The 20,298-nt window shown below is 35.9% G+C and overlaps 1 protein-coding gene across 2 annotated transcripts in view; it reads right to left on the bottom strand.

Moving 5' to 3' along the window:
- The window catches only part of polk (polymerase (DNA directed) kappa), a 109,400-nt gene extending 102,184 nt beyond the window's left edge, over nt 1-7,216 (bottom strand). For both annotated transcript variants that reach the window (XM_028805690.2, XM_051929509.1), the window contains exon 1: nt 7,103-7,216. The gene's annotated coding sequence lies outside the window, so the exon portion shown is untranslated. The remainder of the gene's footprint in view (nt 1-7,102) is intronic.
- Between the last annotated feature and the right edge of the window lie 13,082 nt (nt 7,217-20,298).

Here is a 20,298-nt window from a genome sequence, read left to right as displayed (position 1 = left end):
CCACATGCAAGCACCACACCTCAAATCAACTTCAGGCCTTTTATCTGCTTAATTGATAATAATAATAATTCTTTGCATTTATATAGCGCTTTTCTCATTACTCAAAGCGCTCAGCAATTGCAGGTTAAGGGCCTTGCTGAAGGGCCCAACAGAGCAGAGTACCTTTTGGCATTTACGGGATTCGAACCGGCAACCTTCCGATTGCCAGGGCATATCCCTAGCCTCAGAGCCACCACTGACGGACTTGCCACACCTGCCCATGAAATAGCCTTTGAGTCAATTGTCCAATTACTTTTGAGCCCCTGAAATGAAGGGATTGTGTTCAAAAAATGCTTTAGTTGCCTCACATTTTTATGCAATCGTTTTGTTCACCCCACTGAATTAAAGCTGAAAGTCTGCACTTCAACTGCATCTGAGTTGTTTCATTTAAAATTCATTGTGGTAATGTACAGAACCAAAATTAGAAAAAAGTTGTCTCTGTCCAAATATTTATGGACCTAACTGTATAACTGAGGTCTACACCCTAAGCAATAGGGAGTCTGCAACACACAGCAGAATATCCAGCTGAGTTTATTCATTAAGTGGACAGTATTTACTACTTCTCGGTTTTAAAGGAAGGTAGTGTCATTATACTTTTGGTTTCTTGGATGTGAATAACTCCAACATTTAAATAATAAATGATATAGTTTTAGGCATTAAGGCTTTCAAATGTGAATTATGGTCAGTTTCCTTCCTGAAAGATCAGAAGATGAAACACTCCAACAGCAAACATCTCAGACTTTAAGATGAACTGTCAAGGGAATCATTTGACTGTGATTAAAACCCTTATAAATTGAGAGACCCAGATGTTTAATACCAAGGGAAAAGGACCACTTCAGCAGTTTTACTGAGAAACATGTTAATTAGCTGCCTAAGTTCAGTTTGGTTGAGGATGGGTTTAAGTATGTATTCACAGATTTAAATATTCATGAATAAGAACTTCAGTGAAAGTCTTATGTCTTATTAAAGAAAAAAGTGAAATGCCACTTTGTTCTACACATCCATTTTCTAAGCCATATTTATTTAGTTGCAGGAGCACTATTTTGTAACCACCCTCTTCCTTTCACTTTCCATCAGTCTGATCTTCTTCTTCCCTTCCAGGAAGACTTTATTCAAACTACTTCCCGTTAAGCAGAAAGAGAAGTTTCAGTCTCATCCTGGAGCTATTTCCAGGGTCAGAAGAAAGTCCATTATTTCTGTCCCTAAGGGCAAACTCTTAAATTACAACCCAAATACTGTGATGGGCGTGTTCAGCTGAGCACAGTGTGAACTGGTTCACCAGCCAACTTCCTGCTGCTAGAGAGCTAGTATTATGAGGCTATGCACAGCAACATACAGGGACTATACAACATATTCACCCCCTCAGCAGATTTTATATTATATTGCTACATAACATTGAATCACAATGGATTTCATGTGGCTTTTTTGACATTGATCAATAGAAGACAACTATTTGATGTGTAGGCACTGTATTTGTTCAGGTTAGGCCAAGCTCAAAATGTAAAATAAATGTAGTTTTTTGATATAATTCCTCAATCAAACACAATACTTGAAAAGGAGGGCAGAACAACAGGCACATTTGTTGCAATTTGTTCTGCCTCGCTTTTTTATTTTTTTTTTTTTAACTTTAAACACAATGAAGAAACAAGCCAATGAGAAAAGTCACAAAAAACAACAAAACAAAAAAAAAAAAAAAAAAAAGTCTCAGACCCACCAGTGCCCCCAATCTAGGGATGCCATGATACCAGAATTATTGTATTTAAAAGCAATACCAGTGAAATTTCATGATACTCTATAAATATTTGATACTAGTTAAAAAAGACATCTTTTTAACCAGCTTTTTATTTAAAAGAATCTCTGTTATACAAGTGGAAAATATTTTGCCTTTTCCTGTAACAGAAGATAAAATATATAAATACGAACAGTAGCAGCAATTTTAAAATAATGGTATATCAATAAAATAGTTGTCCAGCTAAACTAGTATTGTCATTCATAAATATCAAATTACAATGAAAGACCCAATTTAATGTGCGATGGACATGTGGATTCATTCAGTGTAACAAATTGCAGGATGTTACACAATTGTGGTTGGATTTCAACATAGGGTTTCTAAAAAATAAAATCACCATTAACAACCTGGTTTTTTTTTAAATTTTTTAAGAATTTTAAATTTTTAAAAGCAAATAACAATCCATACAATCAAATCAAAATTAATAAAACATTCAACCCCGACCCAAAAGAAAGAGAGGAGAGCCAGCCAACAAAGCAAATCTTTGAAGCAACAAGGAAGGAAGAGTATCCTTTACCCTGATATAGAAGCTAATTCTAAAATGTTATTGTTTAGATCCTGCCATATTTTAAAAAAGATTTGAACAGATTCCTTGAAGAAATTGATTTTTTCCAATTTCAAATAGTATATTACATCACTTACCCACTGACTTAAAGTGGTGGGCTGGGATTCTTCCAGCTGAGTAAAATAAGTCTATGTGCTGATTTTTCTTACCATGTGCTAATGGTGTGTGATATTGCCAAAAAATGATATCTTGATATTTTCTTGGATTTTCTCAATAACGATACAAAGACAATATTTTGCATCCTTCAAAAATGTTTTTGTAAAAGTCTTATATTGTACTAGCTCCAGCTTGCTGTTGTTGATAGGATAATAATTATTGCTTATGAATGATATTAATAGAAACAACATATTTAAGGAAAATGGGTGTTACTTATTTACTTAAAACTGAAGCATCTGAGTAAAAACAATACAAAAAACATCAAAATTACCAATGCAAGTATTACTGAGATCAAACAGTGCAAGTATGAGTAAACCATTTCAAAGCGGTCTACTGTGATCCCCCGCTGTATTGCGCACCCGCTATATCGCGGAAAAATTCAATAAGTACATCCTACCTGTAGTGTACTTTGCAGCAAATTCTTAACAAAGCATACGGTTTTCAGCAGTCACTACAGTAGACAAAGAGTTTTGCGTTACAGTACCCAGATGATTTCTTACAAGGCCTGTTATTGGCTGAAAGAGGAGATTCAACCAATCAGAGTGGGATTTTCATTCTCTTTGGCTCTGATTGGTTGCTGCTAACGTGGTGTAATCTCGCAAGAGCAGCGAGCATGGGTCCCCGACGCATCTCAGTTCTCTGTATATCGTGTACCTTGCTTGTGGTCTGACTGTTGCAAGCAAACTTTTTGTGAACTTTTCGTTTTGTTTTAAGCCCTACGATGGCTCCCAAGCGTCCTGCATCTTCTAAGATGGGAAGGAAAGCATTACGTGGACGATACTCGCCATTACGGCTTGAATGAATCAATGGTACGCTACATTATTATTATTATACTAGACATTAAGCCCGTTACAATAACGGGCGCTAGAACAGTAGTCCATAAACATTAGTAGGAACAGTCTATATTAAATGGCAAGGGACCTTTTACCTCATTAAATTTTTCCCGTAAAATGCCTGTAATTTTCTCCGACAGTAATACTGGCTCTGCTGTCCGTAATATGCGTTTAATTTTCTGTCACAACAGTGGGCAATCAGCAGATTCTCCCCAGCAACTGATGTAATGTGCGCGAAAATAAATCTACTTTTACTTTACCGGGCCAAGCTTCTTAATTGCAAATCTGACATCCTCAGAGTGAACACTTGCACAACAATGGGGAAGCTGGTCTCCGTGTCTCAGTACCCGATTGGATTTTTCGTGTTTTCTGTTTTAGGTCTTACCTCATTTACCGAAATCCAATTGGATCTTCTGCGAGATATTTTATAGGTTCCGCCCTCTCTGTCTTGTGTGACACATCAGGCGGCCTTTGAAGTATGTGCTTTGAAGCATCGCACCGTACCCTGCGCATGCGCACTTCACCAGAAGACACACACACGGACACTGGACACACACAGGGGTTTTATTAAAGAGGATTATGTTACTCATATCCTTAGCCCAACATCCACATATCATATGTGTTTACAAAGTGTGTTTTAATAAGTTTACATGTGTACAAAGTGTGTGGGAGTGGTATTTTAAGGCTTAAACTATCAAAAATATATTTATATGGTCTTTCTATATCGCGGATGGGTCTGGAACGTAACTTTAGCGATAGGCGGGGGATCACTTTACAGGATTTACTTTGTAAACACTAGGGGGCTCTGCCCCCTGCTCGTTTTATTCGTCAACCCCCAGGCGGGCAATACGCACTAGCCACTTCTCGGATCTGCTACTCACGTATGGGAAAGTGGATGTACAATTTAAATAGATTGTTATTTTAATGGGAATTGTTACAATTATCTCTAACCTGCTCTGCATGTGTACAGCACCAGCATTTTTGAATTCTTTACGACATTCTACGTTGCCATCTACTCTTTGTCCTTTATTTCCGGCCGCAGGCATGGACTCGTCTCGTGGGACATATAAGTGTCTCTCTAAGAAAATCACGTCTCGTCTCCTTCCAAGATTTTTGGAAGGCACACAGAAACATTTCTCATGTGGAACTAATTACCTGACTTCTGTCAGTAGCGCTCAATAAAATGTATAAATTAATCATTAAGCTTCAGTTTAAACTTCACAGACTGAAGGAACTGGGGATGGGTATTTAAGAAGAAGTCCTGTGCGTGTAGCCTTTGTAGTGCAGGATGTCCCCACTATTGACTACAAACCTTTTAGCAAGTTGTCTCCAAACATGTTTTCTTGTTTAAGAATCACATCTGGCCCAGCAAGATTAGGCTACATGACACAGTAAATGTGTTGATTGTTTTTTGCAAAGTAAGTGACATGCTCAATAATGTCAGCTTGCACATCATTAAAACAACATTAAAGATATTATCGTAGACGATACATATTGCATACACAGAATATGCTCATTTTAATTTTATTCTCCAACATTTTCTCCCATGTAACTGAAACATGCTGCCTAAAGTCAATACTAGAAATAACATTATAATATATGTACTGGTGAATCAGTAAATTCCAAGTTAATTCAGAATATTTTCATTTAAATAAACTCTTTAAAGCTGTTTTTGGTAACAGCATACTTTTAAAATCTGGTTTGCTAGGGAATCCCTTTGTTAGGTTTGTAACATTTACTGCTGTAAGATTTACATTTGCATTATAAGCTGATAAACAGTGATATTAACACATGAATCAAAGTAATTGAACTTTCAAATGTGGGCTTTAATTGTCCAAAACTGCCCATTTTTTATATCTTCCAAAGCTCCCAGTGTGAAATCATATTTCTCTGTTTTAGATTAGCCTATCAATCAAGGACTCTTTTAAAAACAAGTTTTGTTTTTCTGTTTTCAAAGTATCATACAAGGATGATCATACTTTGTTATTGTTTAGCATGTCTACAATGCAGAATTAGAAAAACAATAGACTGATGTTACTTGAAATCAATAAATTGTACCTGTGAGACTGTATTAGATTTGACAATGTAGCATTCAAATATTATACATGATATACTTGTATGTGTTTTCATAACCTTCTTCACATTTCACAACTGACACAAATGTAGAATCTGTAGATTCATATTCAGTATGCTGTTTTGTCCATATTGCTGTAACTGTGTGTCTCTGCAATGCATTTATGATTACCAGGAGAAGCTCCTTTGTTCTTTGAAGCATTCAAACACTACACACATTTTATTATGATATTAATAAATGGAGCAGCTAATTTCATCACCAGTGTACAAAGTCAAACAGTCACTGTGTTTGATATTTGCCTCATTTTTTGCAATATTCAGCTGTTGTTAGCACTGCCAATTGTGCAGTTTCCTCACACAATGTCCTGTATGCATAACAAAGGAGATATGTAACTGTGAACTGTATATGCAGGTTAGAAAAAGGATGGATCCTCAAACAGACATCTGTAGAGTCCAAACAGGGAATGAATCTAAAACCTCAATTCCATTATCTGGACTGTGTAGGACACTGTGATAAAAGACTTATCTTACCATATATAAGTTAAACAAATACAAACCACATCTTTATAACAGGACAAAAGGTCAACAATGAAAGCCTATTCACGTGTGTTGAACCTTTTTTATATATATATATATATATATATATATATATATATAAATAAATGACAAGCATGGTTCTGGCAATCACATGCTGAACTACTCAAATTCTCTTGCCTTAAACACAAAACTTAGTCTTTGTAATGTCTTTGTATTGTGTTATGGTCACAGGGTTATATGTATTCAGCTCAGCACTACCAAGAAGACTTGGACACAGGACAAATCATTTGTTATTAACAGCAGAATAAATTGCAAATATCACTGAATACATTTGATATCAATTGGTCTTTGTCCACCAGACATTTGCTTCTATTTACTCCTCTCAGTATTACCCAGATGACCTCCTTGTTAAAAGTCTGGTCATTTGTCACTAACTGGCACCAGTATACATTATGAATACTACTTAACACATATATTATTCATACCACTAATGTGCTGCCTTATGTGGAGTTTTAGGAAGCAAAATGTCAGTTAAAGGCACAAAAACATTCCGCTAATCTTAACCACATAAATGTTACAAAACTATCCTAAAGAAACAGTCCATTTATGAAAAATAATACGCTTACATGCGTTACTTCGTTCAGGGTATCTAGCTCAAACATTCAGAATTAAATGTTGAGACAAGTTAGGACGCACACACCAGCAGTCTTCTACGGTCTCCCCATGACATCTCGTCTGGACCATTCACTTTTAGAACTGATATCTGAGGCAACCAGTTCGACATTGTTTGTAAACCTACAGTAGCATACACTCGCTATTATACAAAAGCAAATCATTGTCTTCTTCGAGGCCGATGAACAATCTGGGACCTGTGCCGAACAGTCAACTTAAAAAATACTAAAGTAATAATATTTGCTGACGTGCAGTTAAAATGAAAAACACTGTCACAAATGGTATTAAAAGCTGAGCTTATCGTAGTTACTATATAACACAGGGCAAAACAGTGTATGTACATGTTAACACTACTAATCCTTAAAAATATCCAGATATCCCCATTTATCATGTACGTTAATAAAGTTGTCATGTTAATATGAAAGAATAGCATCGTACCTTTACTTAAACTTCATTTTGCCGCCACTGTATTTCACCAACTTCCGCAACCGCCATCAATAATACGTCGTCATTAGCTTGCGTATTCTCTACAGGCAGCCATGATTATCGAGGGCAAAATAACGATGACGTCATGTTATTAATGCGCAGGCGTGAGCTGTGTCTCCCAGAAGGCTTTGGTTTCGGCTGAGCGTGTTATTTTGCAGACATTTGGAGGGATTTGTTTTGGAGTAATTAAAAGATAGAAACGGAAATGATAACTTGATTTACATTGTTTGTCAAAGGATGCCATGTTACTTCCATTTTTCCATCATGTGGTAAATGAGAAAGCGATGTTATGGCCAAAAATGGTTATTTGATTTAATAATATGATACAACTTTGTCTAAAGAGTTGAACGAAAGGAGTATTAAAAAAGAGTTATAGATCTTTGCTGTAAGCCTACCGTACAATTGAAAAAAAGAAGAAAAAAGTTTTAGATCTATTTTGTAAATACCAAACAAATATGACTTCATTAATTACAAACAAGTTAGGCAATGAGCGCATGGCGTAACTTTCAGGTGTGTTCAGCTACCAAGTTAAATGATACGAAAGTTGGAACATTTCACATTTTTTGTTTACTTCATCCAGTAGTCGCTTATAACATTTTTATTTATTTAAAAAGTTTTGTAACAGCTAGTCATATTCAAAAGTAATAGCGATAATATAATGCAATTATATGTGTTTATAGACTACATTAAATGTGTGCATTTCAACAGCACTTTACAATGGAGTTAAACATGGACTACTGTACAGGTAGGCTTGTTGTGGCTCAGTAGATGTCATACACAGCAGAGACCTATTCAAGTGATGGAAAATGGCATTGATTGATGTGTGTTAGTGGTGGAAGGTCTGTGTAGAATTCAATAATTACCAACTGAAAAATATCTATTACTGCAAAATGACCAATACTACCATAAAATCAACAGTAACTTATGAAAGGAGACAAGGAATTGAAATAAGTTCCCCATCTAGCTATTAATATTAGTTAAAACAGTAATATGTTAAACGATTATTAATAATAACTTGGAAAGGAACTGATTTATTGTATGATGGATTACGAATGGTTCATAATGAGCAAGAAGATCAGTGGCTTGCCATGATTGTTCGGGTATATCTGGGACTGAAAGAACTGTGGCTGGGTGCCAGATCGGCTTAAGCCACTGAAGCCTCCATTCTCCCAGTGTCACAGTCCATTTTTAAATCTGTCCTCTGTTTATATTAGTTTGCGCAGCTGTATCTTTCATGTGTTATGAATGAGTTCAAACACCATTTAGCTGCAGGATCTTTACAGTAATCTGAAGATAATATTGTTAAATCAGTCTTACATATGCTTACACAATTGCTTTTCCCTTCCTTTTATTTCCAGAGAAGTGACTTTTTTCTACTCTGTTAGTTGACTTTCGTAAAGCAGCAGATGGGTTGAGTGGTATGAACTGTTTGTGCACACACACTGCCTGCCGTTTCATTCACTTGCATTGAGCATCTGAGTGGCTGTCAGACAAGTTAAAGAGGAAAATGTACAAGTTCAAGCAACTAACTGCTCTCAAAAGTAAAACTGAAACAGTAAACTCATTCCTATTAGAAGTCGCACACAACCTTTCTCCATTTTAAGATGTACGAGTTTGCAAACTCGCTAATTCTTTTCAATGGAAGAAATTTTAAAAATTCATACAGCTGTTCAAGAAATTTGAAAGGAAATAAGTGTGCCACATCTCAACAAAATTTGTCCATGGGGGTTGAGTTGTTTCATGCAGACAGACAGACAGACAGTGGCTTTCACAACAGGTACTTTGCGTATTATATGCGAATGCACCTAAAAAGCATATCAGGATTGCTACTAGTTTAGGTGTAGTAAATTGCAGACATAAGTCTTTTTCTCCGCACAATCTCGAATTTGACAATGTTTCAGAAAATGTGTGTATTTGTAACATTGCAGGAAAAGATAGGATAACTTATTCATCCGAAATTCAACAAACCTTTAGTGTAGTACCCAGAGCAAACAATAAATTATTATAGATTTAATTTCCTTGCTCAAAGCACTTTCCAAGAACAGATCCTCTGTACAACCACTTTTGTTTTTATATAGTTGGAGCAAGACCAGGTTTTGTCACTTAATTGCTTTAGCTAGTGGTTATGAACCTTTATGGCTTCTGGACATATCTTTGTTCATTGACTATGCCAATTGGCTTTTGACATGCTGGTGGAAGAATGCTCCTTCTTGGTGATTAGAAATAGGAAATAAAATCAAAGGGGGTTGATCACAGCACACAAATACTGTGGGGCAATTAGCGTGAGGAAGTCAGGTGCTGAACTCACTTTTTTTATGAGCTTGCAACTCAAAAGTGGTTCTAATTAAACCATTAACATAATGGAATATAAAATAAAATGCTAGGAGCACCTGAGCTTTCTGCCTGTCTCAGTGCTATCAGTACACAGATATCTGTAACCTTTTAATAACAGAAAACATATTTGAACAGGACACCGGTACGTAAAAAAAGCTACAAAGATGTCCATCTATCCATCTCTTTAATTATCCCTAGACAACACATTAATCTGTACCAGAAACTTACTAAAATGTTTTTAAAATTATATATAAGGATTGCCATATTAAAAAGCATTTTAACCTTTGTTAAAATTTGGTAGGATGATGGGTTTTGTCTTTTGCAATGAACTTGTGTCTTTAAGAATAAATGTCACCCCATTTCTGGTGTTTATTATTTTGCATGTACACCAATTGTTAAATCTATGGGTTTAAGTTCATGGAGAGCACGCTGATGTGGACAAAGACAAAAGTTGGGCAATGTGTTGTTCAAGTACAGATTCGTCTTTCCATTTTCTAACTCATTGATCCATTTCATTGTCTGTTGCAAGGCGAGAATGAAATATGGATGGGCACCAGTCCATCATAAGCACATATGTGCTTATGTACATGTCTACACTCACAAACTTAGAATCTTCAAGGAAAGGTAATACCCTGTGCCCAGTGTTGCTGGGATAATTTCCAGCCTCACCATGACCCTGTGAAACATAATTTTTTATGCCCAGTCTAATAGTAATTAATTTTATTGTTTATCATCAAAGTAATAAATCTTTAAATTAATGAAGATTTCAGGGTCCAGCTCTACCCCAACATTTTTGACCTTATGAATAAGATATAACAATAGTTAAATGCAATGATAAAATGACTGGAATTATAATCAATTTTAATGATCTGCTTCATGAAGGATCCAACCCTTCTCCTCTCCCTGCTATTCTCTAAGCTGGTTCTTCACTTGATGTTGGTATATGAGTCCCTTACTTTTTTATTTCTTAGCAAACACTATTCTTGTTTACACTCGTGTTCATTTTTATCAAGATCTTTTAGCACTATTTCTCCTCTAATAATGTGCTTAAGAAATTTCTTTCAAATTTCTTTCTTCTGTTCCAAAGGATTTTTATTTTGTTTTATGGTTAGTAATACTTGTTATTCTTGCCAGTTGATTCTGCTTTTGATCCTCCAAATTCCTTCACTTGATTGACCAGAGAGGTATGGATACCATATGACATGCTACATTGGGTGACAAGTATTTCAATGTGCATTACTTTCATTTAGTATGTCAAGAACATTTTCATACTTAGAATGACAGCTAACAAGGAGTCTTTCATTTAAAATGAGAAAGTCACAGTGACTTTTACCAAAATATAACTCAGGCTCAAAAGTGACCACTTTAGAAGAAGCTAGGGTGAAAGTGGCCTTCATGAAGTATCCTAAAGCTACAACCAGTTTAAAATGTGGTGACTTGAGTTCTGATTTGTACTAACATAAGAATCATATTACACATCAGCAGACATATCATTTACAATAGCTTACTGTCATCTCCAGAATCTTCCATAAAGCATAATATACAGCTGTCAACACAATTCCTCCCATGGTACCTGGCAATTCTGCTTACCCTGATTAAACTGGTAAGACAACAAATAAACCCTTGGGTCCATCTTCACTGTGCCAAAAGATTGGTTTCAAAATACTAGGAGAATAATCATTTAGTATTGTGGCTTACATTATCTAATATAGCTCTGTACCTGTAAAGCACCTTGGAATGGTTCTGTATAAAGGAAAGTGTTTACACGGCTTTTTTGTTTGCTTTGATTGATTTCTCTGTATTATTTTCACTTTTTCATGTTATAGTTGATCTTTTTCATGATCCTTGTAATATGTCAATACTGCATTCTAGATTCATGCTCCTACTTGTATCATTTGCTATATATTGGAGCAGCAATGTCAGCCAACTTTAAGTAATAACTTTGTGACAGCACATTAGTGCTAACAACAGACTATCAAAGGTACACAAGTTCATTCTTGTTTCGACCTGTGCCAAAGCCACAGTGTTTTATTATGTTTGCATAATAAAGTGCCACATGATGGTTCATGCTGTTAATGGCACTTCATCAAAGTTCTGATATTCCCTTTTTCTGTGACAGTGTTATAGGGGGCTGGGGCATGTCCTAAGAAACTCAGGCACAAGGTAGAATTCAAGCCTGGGTGGGATGTCAGTCTATGACAGGACTTATGCATTCACAATGACACTGCCTCACAGTGGACCAATGTATAGTGCCTTAAGTATTCAGACCCCTTCACTTTTTACTCATTTTTTTACATTGCAGCTTTATGTTAAAATCATTTAACTTCTTTTTTCCTCTTATCAACAATACTTAATACCCCAAAATGACAAAGCAACAATAGCATTTTAGGATTTTTTCGCAAATGTGTAAAAAATTAAAAAAATAAAATATCACATTGACACAAGAATTCAGACCCTTAACTCCGTGCTTCATTGAAGCACCTTAGTACCATCTTCATAATGTGTGCGGAAGCTGAAGTACTTGGAGAAAGACCATGTGAATGTGGTCATAATAAAAAAAGAAATTAAAAATTTTAATAAAAATTGTATGGAGGCAATAACTGGGTGTGAACTCAAATTCAGGTTCTTGGAGCACAGAAGCAGCATGACTAACTACTGTCCCATCACGCTTTCCAAATAATTGATGTATTTGTTAAGTAATTTACATTTTCTGATTAATTCTCAAAAGCATCTTCATAATATTTCATTTGCTGAACTATTTTAAGAGAATACAATTAAATTACAGTCTATAAAATACAAGTGTTCTAATGTTCTGAAGGCTGATTTGCATATGACAAAGTGAATTATGGGAGTGATGCTTCATAGATATATAATACTTGGAATATTTCATATCTATTAATGTTTGTGCTACTGAAAATTACCTGATTTGGATTTCTTTCTTAAACAACACCACAATGAATGTTTGTATGTGTAGAAGTAATTGAGAGAACACATAATCCCATATTCCTCTGGGTGCCTTGAAGATGTCAGGGTTTCACTTTCTCAGATTAAGTTACTGCTGTTTTTTTTAGCTGTTTGTGAAAAAAGCCAAAAATGTAAATACAATATTTTGGTTATCAGGAAGTGATTATGGTATGTAAATGAAGTTCTTTCTTCTTTACGATGTATAATTCTATCGAAACAAATGCAAATTCATTATTTAATTCTACAGTATCTTCAAAAGGTTATATAATGTATTGTAACAAAGCTATTGTTCCTAATCCCAAACCTTAAGCCATCAATAGGTGTTTTATTTTTTTATGTTTTACAGTAAATACTGTTATTTTCAAAGCAGAAGTATGGCACAGTAATATTTGCTAAGCAACCGATATACAGATAACACACAGTGGCACAATGGTTAGTACTGCTGCCTCATGAATCCACTGTCCTTGCATTTTAATAGTCCATTATATCTATGGTGACTTTTCTCTGGCTACCCTTGCTTTCCTCTTACATCCCAAAGATGTGCATATTAGGATAATTGGTGATTAGAATTGTCCCTTTGTGTATGCATGCATACCATATCTCAATTCAGAGCATGTTTAATTGGTTTCCTTATGAACAGAGGCTGGCTAGAACAAAATATGGATTGACTGATTATTTTTTCAATAATTCAGTTCAGGTCAGTCTGATTTTGTTTCTCTTACATTGTGCCCATGCATTGCTGTTGAAATAGACTCTGCCCCTTTAATGCAAAGGTAGTTAACACATTTAATTTGAGCAAAGTTAACCAAACAGCTAATCACAAATACCAAAGCAAAGCTGAGATCAAGAGATTGTTAAGAATCTAAGTTTTGAAAAGCAGAGGAGCAGAAGTGAACTTTTAGTTTGTATTTGGATGTTGACAATAAAAGAACCTCATCAACAACAGAGACATGAGGGGACATGAGGTTTTAAACAGAAGCTGGTCGTTGACTATGTGAAAAAAAAATTACTGACAGCAGAGCTGTAAGGGGATAGTTTTAATAGGGGTTGGGGACTGAGTATGTGAAGTTTTCCTGTTGTTTTGGATTTTAAAAATAAAGGAAACTTATCAACAATGGACATATAAGCAGATAGTCTTTAGAAGGGGCTTGTCATTGTCTATGTGAAATTTGCATTTTGTTACTTTGTTGGTGTTAATTAGAGACTCTAAACTGGTTTATTGTGTGTGAGAGTAGTTGTTTACAATTGTGGGGCGCGCAATAAATTGGCGTCCCATACAGAGATAGTTCTTGTCTGGCACCAATTAGTAAAGCTTCTTAATAACATGAGTATTGTCTAAGATGGACTCAGCTCTCAAACATATTTAAGAGGGATTAAGGTAGTAAACTGACACTTCACAATATTTTATTTTATAACACTTGAAAATGAGAAACAGTCTTGTGAATGACTGAAGAGGGCATAACATAGTGTCACAGCTTTTGAACTGTCAGTTAAATATCGACCAATGGCTGTGTGACTGTTACTAAGTACTGTAACTTGTAAACAACTTTCCTGCAATTGTAAAGCATCCAAGGGTAGTGTTCATTATTAAAAGATGCTATATAATAAAAATCAGATTTGTCTGATTAAAAATAATTATTACATCTGGCTTAATTCAGTAGTAAGAAGAGTTTTCATTGAAGATAACAACAGTTTAAAGTTGGCCATCATCAAGAATGGCTATGGTGTTGATGACTAAAAAAATCAGGATCAAAAAACTAATTTGTTAAATAGAACATATCTGTGTACTGATTGCACTAAGACAGACAGAAAGATCAGGTGCCCCTAGCATTCTATTTCACATTCTATTGTATACCTTTATTAGTTTGGTTTAGCATAATTTGCCTGTGCCACTAGGGCAGGATAATTCTTAATTCAAAATTCATCATTTCGTAAAAGAAAAATCAAAATTAGGCTTATCATAGAAATTTTCTCACATTACAGGTTTTATTGTTGGTTTTTAACATTCATTTCCATCCATCCATCCATATGTCCATACATCATCAAACAAAAATTGATCCAGTTCATGGTCACACAAGCCATGAAAATTGTAAGATAGGAGCCAGCCCATCACATGCAACATGCACACATATTCAATAATTCTTAATAAAAGGTCAGATTAGAGATGCTAATTTACCCAAAATGTATTTGCTTAGGCAGTGGGAACATAAATCAAGCCAAAATGCAATCTCATCACAGGCAGTGACCAGCCTCAGATTTATACATATGAAGCAGGAGACAGCAGCACCAACCACAGTACCAACATACTACCCCTTAACTTAATTTGTGAATTCATAATGATTATAAAGTAGTTTTAACATCATGGTTTCACTGTGCCTAGCAATGTAATATCAGTCCGAGAATACTGAGTTCAGACTGTCTACGGAGTCCAATTCCCCATAGGTTTACCCAGACAGTCTGGTTTCTTCTCACTTATATTGTAAATGATGTGTGTTATGTAAAATTACACCACTAAATTAACCTTGCATGGGTGAGGACAGGTATGTCCCACGAGAAAAGACTGTGTCCAATTTAATGTCCGCTCTTCTCTTGCTTCAACTGCTGTTGTGATAAAATCTGTCACACTGTGACTCTGTGTGGAAATAATCAGGTTCACAAAATGAATAAATGAGTGAATTACTTACTTCAGTTTTAGGAACTAATTGGCCTTCACTCCAGGGTTAATTCATGTTTTGTGTCCATGACTGTTCACATTCATTCCTGCAGTACAAAAAATATTCTGAAAACAGGTTGATGGCTGTTTTACTACTTCTAAGAACTGCCTCTCACTGGTGAACCATTTTTGTGGTAATGAATTCCATTTAAACAGATTATTTGTTTTTTCCTTAGGATATTTTATAGAGTAGTGTAAGAAGACATGCAGGTGCAAAAATAAAAATAAGTATTTTAAAGCCCTTTAATCAAAGCCTGTGCCCATTTTGAAAAAGTCAATTTTTTTTATTGGTACATCATGTTACTGTACATAGAGCCACAGCCTATCCTGGTAAACTTGGGTACAGTACCAGAACCAGTTAATTGCAGCACATACTCTCACACGTGCACTACATTTCTATCTGGGATTTAAAATTAAAGCACATTGTCGAGGGAAAATGCACATAGTAATGGAGTGAAATGTGCAAACTACATGCAGATGGCAACCTGGTCAGTAGCTGATCCAGGTTCAGTGGAGCTGTGAGGTAGCAGCCCCTAGTAATGTGGCACTATATTGCCATAATCTGGCACTGTCTACCTGTTAATGACTTTTACAGTAAAATTAAAATCATGTGCATTTCCTTTACGCAAGCTAAAGAGACCAATATCAGTACCATTTAAACTGAATTGTTTAAAAGAGAATTCAACTGCTTTCACACTTTGTCTGCACCAGCCTCTGTTGTAAAGAGTACCAATTAAAAATAATTTGAATTGACAGCGGGTGGCATAATGATGAAAGAATTAATGCTGCTCTCTTGCTGCTGCAGGGAACTGGGTTCATTTTATTCCATGGTCACTAACCTCTTTCAAATTTGTTGATTTTCTAATTTTTGCATGGATTTAACTGGCACTTATATCACATCTTAAAGACCTGTAAAAAATTTAATGTGTGAATCTAAATTTCTAAGTATTTACTGTATATGTGAGTGTGCTCTCCAAGTGAGGATCCCGTTCAGCATTAAACTGTCTTAAATGTGATGCTTCTGAAAGACTACAGCTCTCAAAAACCTGTTCAGAAAATTACTGGATGGATGCACGTTATCATGAATTTTAATTCACAGAATGTTCTTCAGAAAGTCAACTAAAGAAACCTGACTAGCATTGTAATATCCAATTAAGCAAGAAGCCATTTAAGGACACGTCTAATAAATGTTACTAAACCAATGAAAAATCATTTCCAAGGAAAAAAACTGTTCAGTTTCAGATTTAGGCATTTAACTGCTGTGACTCTGAACTGGATAAACTGGTATTCTGCAATGGATTGGTGTCTGCATGTCTGTCCATGATTGTCTCTTGTTTTACCTCCAGTGCCGTCAGGATAGACTAGTCTCTGCAACCCTGAAATATATTAAGAAGGTTGGAAAATTGATGTGTGGATGGATGAAAAAGTAATTAAAACATGAATGGTTTCATGGAGTTTTTGTTTTTATTATTTTTTTTGTGACTCGGTTTTTATTACAATTTAACAAGAAAAGATGTAGAATTAACAGACATTAATTTTCAGTAATAAATGTCAAATTATGCAAAAGTAAAAAATAATAACCATAAAAAGGGGTTGCATGACTTTTTATTGAAAAAATCAAAATAATATTTTCACTATTTTAGAGAGTTCTTGAGGGAGAACAACTTTGTTTCTTTGAAAGGATCACATAGATCATGCTAACATAAAAACAATTAATATAATATTATATATATGGTAATTTAGAGCACCCATTGTTCTGAATGAAGTCAATTTTCCTATTTATATCCTGAAAAATTCAATGGCAGCATTTGTTCAGGAATACACCACTCTATTCATGGTTTTGGAAATGGGAGTGTCAGTGGGCCAAATTTGCAATTTGTTAAAATAAATTCTGATCATGGATCTGTCTACAATGAACTCTCATCAGCTAATATTGCATTGTTTAACTCAAGATCTCTTAATGGCAAAATGCTGCTGCTATCAAAATTCATTACAGACTCCAACCTTGACATACTTTGCCTAACAGAAACCTGGCAAAAACCAAATGATTTTACGACTCTCACAGAGGCGACGCCATCTGGATACATTTACTTTGCATAGCCTCACAGCTCAAGACAAGGAGGAGGAGTTGCAATAATTGTTAGAGCTAAACTAAACATCAAAAGAATGCCAATTGACTGACCATTGTCTTTCACAAGTGTCTGGCACTTAAGTAAAAAACAAAATCAGGTCCTGTCTTACTCATTGTTCTCTATCTTCCCCCAAAACACAATGCATCTTTTTTATCTGATCTGACTGAATTATTAACCCACTTAAGTTTCCTTTCGCAAGACAGTCTTTCTTCTTGGTGATTTCAATACCTATATTGACATTACTACATGTAAGCTGACACATTAATTCCTACTGGACTGGTTTGACTTGGTGCAACATGTTGATTTTCGTACTCACTCTGGTGGTCATATATTGGACGTGATCTGCACATCTGGCTTATTTGTCAGCAACACTTGTAGCAGTGATTTGGGACTCTCTGATCATAAAACAGGACTTTTCACTGTCTCATTACCTCTCCCACTTCTTACCTATAAAAGTCAAATTTGTTTCAAAAACCTTAAAAATATCTGTCCCTCTATCCTTACTAGTTCTATTTCTGATCTTTTTCTATCTTCACATATTCCATCAACACTAGATAGGGTTGTTGATCACTATTCCACAGCCCTTCTTTCAGAACTAGATGAAGCAGCTAGCTCCTTTAAAGTATAAGGAGCAGCTCCATGGTACAATTCAGAGTCATTCTCTATGAAAGCAACTGGCCGATGCCTTGAGAGAATGTCACGTAAGACTGGCCTCACCGTGTACATCCAGGTTTTCTCTGACCATTAAAGGGCTTACAGGGATGCACTAACTGCAGCAAAGAACACACATTATGGCAGAATAATAGAAAGTGGCCATGATAGTTTTAGATAGATAGATAGATAGATAGATAGATAGATAGATAGATAGATAGATAGATAGATAGATAGATAGATAGATAGATAGATAGATAGATAGGTAGGTAGGTAGGTAGGTAGGTAGGTAGGTAGGTAGGTAGGTAGGTAGGTAGGTAGGTAGGTAGGTAGGTAGGTAGATAGATAGATAGATAGATACTTTATTAATCCCAAGGGGAAATTCACAATTTTTGTTCTCTATAGTTAATAAACTACTTCAACCTGCATCTGGCCCAACTAACTCTTCTACCGAAGTCTGTGAAAAATCCCTCTGCTTTTTCTGCAATAACATTAAAGATCTAAATAATCCAACTAACATAAATCCATCACCTATTTATATCTTTTCCTGTCTTCCCACTCCATCCAGCTCTTTTTCTAATTTTTCACCAGTCACATCTGCATTTGTTAATGACCTGCTTTGTAAGATGCAGCCCACTACCTGTGTACTGGACTCCATCCCCACCACTTCTTAAATCCTGCCTTCGTACCATAATCCCAACTGTTATAACAATAATAAATACATCCCTTGACACTAACTTTATGCCAGCCACTTTTAAAACTGTGTCTGTAACACCACTGTTAAAAAGTCTGGTCTTGATGCTGACAATCTTAATGATTTTCGGCTTATTGATGGAACCCTTTCGGTCTGGTTTCAGGGCACAGCACAGCTGTGAAACTGCTCTGCTTCAGAGAACTAATGATTTGATTATGGCAGCAGACTCTGGACAAACCAGCGTATTCATTTTGCTAGATCTTAGTGTAGAGTTTGATACTGTCAGACGTGACATTCTACTGTTCAGAATGGAGAATACGCTAGGTATCGCTGGTACTGCCCTCCAGTGGTTTAAAGCCTATCTGAACTATCTGACTGACAGGCAAGAGTTTTTAGTCTTGACAACAGCAAGTCCAGCTCAATGCCGGTCACACAAGGAGTTCCTCAGGGCTCTGTCCTCAGCCCTCTGCTCTTCTGTATCTTTCCCTTGGCCATATCATTTGTAGCTATGGACTGGGTTATAATTTTTTACGCAGATGATACTCAGCTTCATCAGAGCTTTCTCAGCTCACAACTTGCCTCAGTAAAATTAAAACCTGGATGGAGCAGACTTCTTTAAAATTAAATTGCAACAAGACTGAACTCTTGCAAATTGGCACTAAAGAGCAACTTAAGAAAATTAATTCCTTCTCAGTCACTCTTGACAGTGATCTCATCAGACTTTTTTCTAATCCTAAGGAATATTGGTGTCATTTTTGATTTCTGGCTTTCTTATTCTGCCCACATAAACTACATTAAGAAACATTCCTACATTCACCCCCATAACATAACCAGTGTTTGGTCTTGACTCTCCTTTTCGAATGCTGAGAAACTTGTCCATGCTTTTATCACATCCCACATAGATTACTGTAACTCCCTACTGGCAGGTGCGGCCTCTAATCTTCTACCACAGCTCCAGTTGATTCAAAACTCTGCTGCAAGAGTCCTAACATGGACCAGCAATAGCGAGCAAGTAATACCCATTCTGCTTCACCGCCACTGGCTCCCTGTGTCTTATAGAATTGAATATAAAATTCAATTATTACCCTACAAAGCTTTAAATGGCCTTGCACCGGACTACTTCAGTGACCTTCTCCATCACTATGCTCCTGTTGGCCCACTAAGGTCCTCTGATTGTGGTAATCATGTTGTGCCCCACGCTAACCTGCACTCTACGAGTGACAGGGCCTTCAGCTATATAGTGCCCAGACTTTGGAATGACCTTTTTAAATTAATTAGATCAGCTGACTCCATTCATTCTTTTAAAAAACAACTTACCTGTTCAGGAAGGCTTTTAACTTAACCTGCCATTCTGCCTCCTCTTTCAGTCTTCCTCTCTGTCCAGATAATTAGTATAATGTGCATGTGTGTGTTATATCACAAATTATCTTATTTGCTAGGCTTTCTTTTATATTTGAATTTAGTATTTTGCTCTGGTTTATTATCTTGTATTCTATTTGTTTTAATATTCTGTTCAGGAAACATCTGTATCCAATGTTACACATATACCTGTGGTTTCTTTATGAGATTCTGTGAAGCACCTTGAGCATGGGAAAAGCGTTATATTAGTAAATTAGTATTAGAATTAGTAGTTGTGGCAAACAGGTGGTAGGGACAGTAT

Source organism: Erpetoichthys calabaricus, chromosome 7 (genome assembly GCF_900747795.2).
Source record: "Erpetoichthys calabaricus chromosome 7, fErpCal1.3, whole genome shotgun sequence".
Taxonomy (NCBI): domain Eukaryota; kingdom Metazoa; phylum Chordata; class Cladistia; order Polypteriformes; family Polypteridae; genus Erpetoichthys; species Erpetoichthys calabaricus.
Note: the sequence above shows the minus strand (reverse complement) of the source record. Positions and strands in the feature narration are given on the sequence as shown.